The sequence below is a fragment of the Lathyrus oleraceus genome, chromosome 1 (assembly GCF_024323335.1).
Source record: "Lathyrus oleraceus cultivar Zhongwan6 chromosome 1, CAAS_Psat_ZW6_1.0, whole genome shotgun sequence".
In the NCBI taxonomy this organism is placed as follows: domain Eukaryota; kingdom Viridiplantae; phylum Streptophyta; class Magnoliopsida; order Fabales; family Fabaceae; genus Lathyrus; species Lathyrus oleraceus.
In genome coordinates, this window is record NC_066579.1 from 382050913 (window position 1) to 382059067 (window position 8155).

An 8155-nucleotide genomic window follows, 5' to 3' on the forward strand; every position below is an offset into this window, starting at 1 on the left:
TCTGGATTCAACTGTTCTTGCCTTGGCTCGTGCTTGATCTCACTCAGAATGCTTGCAGGAGTAGGATGAAATGCACAAAAGGTCTTGGATCCCTGGAGTTTTGGATCTCAAAACAGTGAGATTCAAACTCAATTTCAAGATGAAATTCTCAGGTTTATCCTCTCAAATGGAAGGGTTAGGGGTTTAGGATCAAAGCTGGCGCGAATGTGTGTTTAATTCTGATGCTAGAGGGCTCTATTTATAGTTGTAGCTCATGATATTTGCACCTTCCAAATCACTTTCCAAAATTGGCAATTGATGGTGCATGGGCGTGTAAAGGCCCATGAGATCATTGCTTTAGGTCCACAAATGAGTGTGAGAGAGTCTGGAATCAACTTGGATTGCAAGGCAAGTGTGTGTGAAGATTTGAAGTTTGATCTTTGCCACATGATATTACCATGTTCATGCCATGCGCAGCCCTAACAATTCTTGTCCAAGAGGAACAACTTTCATGTTCCACACTTTTCCATTTGGAGCTTGTATCATGATGAATTTTGAGGTGGAATTTTGGAAATTTCAACATGTTGAATTTTTTTCTAAGTGTCAAGCCATATATCTCAATATTCCACCTTGCTTAACTTTTTATGTGAGCTTCAAAGGAGAAACGTGTCTTAATAAAAGTTGTATCTCTTTCAAAGACCTTCAAAATGGTCACCAATTTTATGTCAGTTGGATTTGAAGTGATAGAGTTATGCATTTTTGAAGTTTGGAAAAATCACGTGTTCAATGGTATAGGTCAAAAGTGACCCATAATGTAGCCTCATATCACATGTTCATGAAAGTTGAATTAGTTCTCACTCCAAACATCAAAGTTGAATTAGGCATATTAAATTTGATTGTGCAACTTGGAAATATTTCATATCATAAAAATTGAGCAAGTTATGGCCTTGGGAAGTTGACTTTCAAATTAGGGTTTATACAAAATGACATATAATGTTTCAACATAGAAAAAGATTTTCCAAGCAAAACCAGCCCTAGGTCTCAACATGAAACTTGTTTGGAATGTCATTTAGAGTAAGTTTGATCTTGAAATAATTTTCATATGGTGAAAATTGTAGGAGATAGGGTCTAGGGAGACCCAGTTTTGATCAGATGAATTCGTCTGACTAATAACCATCAACCAACTTGCCAATCTTCAATTCTCTTGACTTTCCAGGCTCATGGTATATCATATATGCATAAGTTGATGAAATTTGAAGGGCTCCTTGAAAAATTTGATCAATTGGTGAGATAGCTTGTTGGAGAAGTTACTCAAGATACCCAGTCAAACTAGGGTTTCCAAGGCAAATCACCCTCAAACTCTTGAAGAAAACTTGATCAATATAATATGTAGGAATCAATGGAACTCATATATGAGGCCCATAACCATTCTTATATCAGTTCAATGGTTGTTCTCTTTGTCATTGGGGTCTCAAACCCTAGATGTGAACTTGATAAATCAATGGAGATCATGCCCTACCTACAAAAGAGTTAGGCAAATGCAAAGACATATTTATGGTATTTTGGGTAGTAAAATGATAATATACAAGTATGATACGATCACAAAGTACTTAGTGATCTCTCCCAAAACAAACCCAATGAAGGAGGGGTAAAGAGGATGCCAAGGTATGATCCCAATGCTAATGCTTATGATGAAATTGCATGAGGGATCTTAGGGTCAAAATTGGGGTCTTAATTTCTGTAGCGGTAAATTCATGATCATCAAGCTATGGATAAGCTAGAGATCAAATAACAAGAGTCGCCACCGCGCTTTTATTGTTTCCAAGGGAAAAGGGAAAAAGCACGAACAAAACCCAAAAAGTAAGAAGTTTTCAAATCGAAACTAATAAAATGTCAGAGATTACAGGTAAGGGGGTTGGTTACACAGAGGGAAGGTGTTAGCACCCAAAGTGTCCTAGGTACTCCTAGGGAGCCCTTTTTGTGTGCATATGTATTTGGTACAAAGTGATGTTTACAAACAAATAGAATGGGGGGATGAGAAAAGAATTCATTAATTATATTTTTGTGTTTGGTAAGACCTTCGATCTTGTGCCTACGTACCAACATAAAAATGAGGGATCAAAACCTCGTAGTTCGTAATACAAATTTCAAAGTGGATGCATTGATTTTAACAAAAATTAAGTTTGAAAGGCACAAAGGCCTAAAAATGGTTTGAATGAGTTAGTTCTTTTTGGATTTTTGAAAGTTTAAGTCAAGTATAGTTAAGTTTATTTACAAGTTTGATTTAAGAAAAGAAGTTTGAAAATGCAATGGCATAAGGCTAAAGTTTCTATGTTTTTTACAAAGTGGTCAAAGTTTAGAACAAAATAAGTTCAATCAAAGAAGGTTTTGGAAAAGGAGGGAGATGTTTTAAAATTAAAGAAATGGGGAGAAGGTGAAGAGACTAATTCTATGTACAAAATTAAAAGTTATGAGTTGAAAAGATCTGACAGAATGGGTAGCAATCCAATAGATAAGAATGTTAATAGAAACCCAGAATTCCCTTGGACTTTTAGAATTAAGCAACACACAAATGCACAATTATATTATCCTGAAGAGCAAGGCATAAAATAAATATGACCACATCCAAGTTTATCCATTACATGATCTTCTTCAAGGTAGCCCATGTAACAAATGAATTCCACAAGACACAGGTTCAAAATAACAGCTTCACAATGATCATGTTGCAGATGAACTAAGAGAGATCTTGAATGATGTATCAGATGAAGTTTCAAATTGCAAGCACTTGGTTTCTCAATAAGTTGGCATTGGCCAAGTCCTTTAGCATAGGAATGTTGCGTAACTTCTAAGTCCATTTGTCCAAGATCAAGCCAACAGTCCACACAAAAGTTTTTTAGGATTTTTGTTGTTATTATGTGCATTAATGGTCAAAGACCACACAAACAAACAAAGTAGACACAAACAAAATATATCACACAATATGGTCCAAATGGGCAAAGTGAAAATTGCATTAACATAAACAATTAGAATGATATGAAGAATAGAAAATGTATAAAATCTAGAATTAAATGACATTAAAATAAATGGCTTGAAATTAAAAGTTAGTAGTTAATAGGTTAGAAGTTAGTATTGTTTTGTTTTTGCTTTTCATTCTTAGACATTCTTTGGAGAACACTCAACCCAGTTATCACAAGCATGAATCCTTGAACCAAGACATCTTCCAAAGGAAGGAAAAAAGGCCAAGTTTCCACACAATACCATGAAAGAGGGGTGACTTACAATCGCACTAACTAGAATGCTCTGCCTTTTATGTCACAAATTTAGCGCTATGTTAGGCAATCGTAATTGGACTTATATAGAAGTCACAACTATTTGAGACCGACAATAGAATTTTGGTGTTAATGAATGTTAGAGACATAGTATTATGAAGTATGCTCATGAAACATACCACACACAAAAAGAATATGCAAAAGGTGTGGCCTAATCTCATCCATACTCATGTTAATTTTTCAATCAACTAGTATTAGGACTTTGAGATATCATAGGCCATATGAGATGAATGCATAAAGAAGGGGAATTAGATGAAGTGGGAGGGGAATAGATGAAATCTCAAATTGATCAAAGGAGGACTTTTACCAAATTAATATCATTCATTCATTTTGGGAGATGGAACATACATTCCACCAATCCCCTAAATCCAATGATATTAATTTGACAAAGTCAAATCAACCTTGATCAAGGCCCAACAATAAGAATCAAACATAAACAAGTCATTACAATTGGTCAACAAAATTATTTGGCATTTATTCCAATTAAAAATACTAAAATAATGCATTTAAATTAAATATGGTTTGTCAAATTCCTAAAACCTCATCAAAACACCAAATAAATGACCATGAGATTTATCATAGGTCAAACAAGGTCAAAGGACCTTAGAGAAATTTTTTCAGATTTTTTAAAGACTTAAAAGTATTTTTAAACAATTTAAAACAACTTAAAAATCAATTAAGTCACTGGATCTTTAAACGTTTTGGGAATCATGTTTCTAATCACAACATTGTTATCAACAGTCATAGCCACCGTCTGATGATCCTCAAATTTTATTTTCTTAGAGAGGATCTCCTTTAGAAACTTTGCATAAGTGGGAATTTGGGATAACACCTCAGTGAAGGGTACATTGATGTGGATTTTTTTTAAGGAGTTCCATAAACTTTTTGATTTAGGCCTCTACCTTAGCCTTCACAAATTTGTGGAAAGAGGATGGGTGGTTTATAAGGAGCGGGGGCTACATAAGGTGCCTCCATCTCAACTTCTTCAACACCCTCCTTTTCAGGTGGTGTTGGTTCATTAAACACAACATCATTACTCTTATTAGAACTACTATAAACTTCCTCATTGTTGTTACTAAAACTTCCCTCAACCTATTTTTCCTTCTCATTTTCTTTAGGAGCAACCAAAATTTTACCATTTCTTATTGTCACAACATTCATTTGTCCCATAGGATTTTGTCATTTGACAACTTGGGAGGTTTTAATTTCCAACATTTTGTTATGAGTGGCAATGTTTTCTACTTTAATGGCCAGCTGCCTAAGGAGTTTTCCACCATGGAGTTTTCCACCATCAAGTCTAGATTAGTTTCCGTTTGGGTAGATGGGGAATCATTTTGGAAACAAAGTGGTTCCCCAATATGTTAAGGTTGGTTGTTTTTGTAAGAAATATTTAGGTGGTTTCTCCACCCGGGGTTGTAGGTATTCGAGTATGAATTGTTTTGTTGGAAATTCTTCACAAAGCTCACATTATCTTGAACAAATCCTTCAGTGAGAATCATTTGACAATCATTAGATGTATGTCCGTTTATGTCGCAAATTTCATAGTTGAGGTTTGTAGGGGCAATAGAGGCTATAAGGGTAGGGGTAGGAGTGGTGATGCTCAAATCATCAATTTTATTATAAAGAACATTGACTTTGGCATTCATGTGATCAAGCTGACTCACTTCATACACCCCTCCAGTTTTATGGGTGTTTTTAGCAGCGATTTGTCGCACGCTTCCCCGAGAATGATGGTTTTTGGCCATGTCCTCTATAATTTTGTAGGCCACATCTTATGGACTATTCATTAAGGCTCCTCCAAAATCTACATCAAGGGTCATCCTTGTGGAGTAAAGGAGATCATTATAAGAAGTGTGGATTATCATCCATTTTTCAAGCCCATGGAAAGGGCAAAGTCTTAGCAAGTCCTTAAAAAACTCTCATGCGTCAAACAAAGATTCCCCCTCTTCTTGCCTAAAATTATTTATCTCATTCCTAACTTGGGTTGTCTTACTTGGTGGAAAATACCGTTTGAGGAAAGAGGCTTTCGATTAAGGCCAAGAAGTTATCGAATTTACAAGCAAGGATTGAGCCAAGCCTTCCCTCGATCTCTCAGAGAGAAGGGAAAAAATCTTAGGCTTATAGCATTCTGGTCAACGTCGTTCGCCTTAACAGTACCGCAGTTATTGACAAAAATAGATAGGTGCAAGTTCGGGTTTTCCGAAGGTAAACCTAAAAATTGGTCTTGTTGGATCATACCTATCAATGAAGGTTTAAATTCAAAATTGTTTTCCCCAATAGGCAGGTGCACGATACTGCAGTGCAGTTCCTCTTCCGTCGGAACTGCATAATAGTATCAGTGGAACGCGCTCTTCGCATACAAAATTAGCGGTAGAGCTTAAACAGATAAAAAAATTGTAGTCTCTTAGATGATCATATAGAACTTCAATATTAACTCAATTGGTCCCCGACAACGGCGCCAAAAAATTGAAACGCCGCAAGTGTACATCAATTGTCAGAGTAGTAAAAACTATCAATCCTCAGAGATCTATGGTTAATTACCAATTTCTATCCTATCTATGTAAAGCTAGAGCAACCAAATAAGGGAAAATAAAGCGACTTAAATGAAAAAGCACTGAAGTTAAAACAACTTAATTGAATGAAAATATAACAAATAGGACCTAGGGTTATGACTCTTATCTTAGACATTTCCACATGACTTAAGCATTTCTATTACGAGAATCCCGACTTAATTTATAAAAAAAATAGATTATTATGGCAATACCTACTTTCACCAACCTATTTCCCTACCTCTAACGAATGGGACGCTCACCGGCTCTCACTCATGTATAAATGTTCGTTAGTGGTCCTTACCTTTACACAGCTATTAAAAATTAGAATTTTCTTAATTTCGTTCGATCAACTTCGTGACTTTAGACTTGACTGTTTAAAAAAATTGTGTTCAGGTGTTTGCCTCTACCCTTTAAGTGTAAGGAAGATGCCTAAAAACATTCCTACTTTCATAGTGAGGTTTGAGTTAAAAATTTAGACTTTTAAAATAAAAAGGGTGGAATTCTTGTAACTAGCTTAAGATCATGCAAATAGTCATGCGATTGGGTTCATTACCCTTAGTACCTAGTGAACTACTCACTCATGGTGAGGAATGATCTAACCAAAACAATTATCGCATATAAATACATATTTGAAAAGCAGATAAATAAAGTGATAAAGAAAAACATGAATAACAAAAAAGAAATACTTGAATTAAAAAAAACTTGACCCAGTTGCTCCAATGGAGACTTTTAGAGAATGCGATAAAAATAAGCGTAAACTAAAAAAATGGAATAAAAACTCAAGACTACCTATGAGACTTTTTATATCAAATCCTAAACACGGAAAGAATCTCCTTAGTTTCAATACCAATCACAACCAATGAAGATAAGATCTAAGAAATCAAAAGCCTTTAAGCAGATGAAATCGGGCCAAAAAAGGAAACAAATTGGGGAAAAGCTCGCCTTCCTGTTACGGACCATAATGGCTATTACGGGTGGTTGTAACAAGCCTCTGATATTTGTATTAGGAGCTTCAAAACTAGGGTTGAGGGCCAAGCCTGTTACGGCTCGTAATGGCTATTATGGGTGCCCGCAACATGTCGTTGGTTTTTGTATGGAGAATTTCCGATTCTTCACCTTTTTTCGTGTTTTGTCCATTTTTCGTCCTTCTTTTGCTCGAAATTATTATTTTGACTTGAAAACAAAGGAAACATAATACAAAAGCGTAAAACATGGTGAAATGAAAGTAAAGCAAACGAAAATGGTTAAATATGAAGTAAAAACAACTAATAAAAATGATATAAAGACCATTTATCAATACTCAGTAGTTGGACAATCCTCGAAAGGTTTAACATCCAATGAATGACCCTCTTGTTCAAAGAATAACAAAGAAGATGAAGAAGTTTCTTTAACACTTGAATGAATAAGAGGATGAGAGAGATCAACCTCATGAAGAAATATGAAAGAATCATCTTCCAACAAATAATTTCCTAAAGGAATCCTACAAGGGAGATACTATTTCAGGTATCAAACCATCTTATTCATAGTTGTTTAGAATAAGTGGTCAGTTAGTGGAGGAAAACAATAAACTAAGAGAGCGTACCCTAGGTCTTAAGGAATCCCTAAGATAACTTAAGGAAACAAACAATTCTTTCAAAATAGAGATAACTAAGCTTAGAAACTCAAAAGAATAATGTAAGAGATGTGACTCCCTTACAAAAGAAATAATTATGCTTCATGAAACCATAGAAAATTTTTTCAAATAAAAGAAAAGTTTAACCTAATTCTATCTATTCAAAATTCTTCCCTAAATAAAAATGGAATGTGATTTAAAAGGGATAAACAACCTAGAAAATGTGTAGAACAAAAGGAAAATAAGCGTACAATTTATAAATACACACACCCTAAAAGAATAGGACACTTAGAAGTCTTTTGTTTTGATAAATTGAAAGTATCTAAAGGTAACCACCTTAAATATTCTGTGACTAATACACCTGGGCCTAAGAAGATATGAGCACCAAAGGTGAAACCATAGTGTTTTGCAGGTATGCTTTGTAGCATGGAACTTTGAGGCTTATTAATGAAGTTGTGTAAAGCATGGTATACTTTTAATGTATACAATATTTATGAAGTCTCTGATCCGAGGATAAAACAATGATGGAAAATGTCAATCGTTGTGATCAAAGCAAATTTTTTGAGACTATCTCAAGGTATATGATCCTTAGTGATCAATTAAATGAATATATTTGTAATTGACTTATTCATTTTTTGGTTTTACCAACTCTCGCATCCAACAATGTGTGAAGGAGGATACAC

At 34.9% G+C, this 8155-nt stretch overlaps 1 non-coding gene across 1 annotated transcript; it reads left to right on the forward strand.

The window, feature by feature from the left end:
• Positions 1 to 5182: 5182 nt before the first annotated feature.
• Positions 5183 to 5289, forward strand: LOC127116072 (small nucleolar RNA R71). The gene has a single exon (XR_007801058.1). It is a non-coding gene; the product is annotated as a small nucleolar RNA R71 (small nucleolar RNA).
• The last annotated feature ends 2866 nt before the right edge of the window (positions 5290 to 8155 follow it).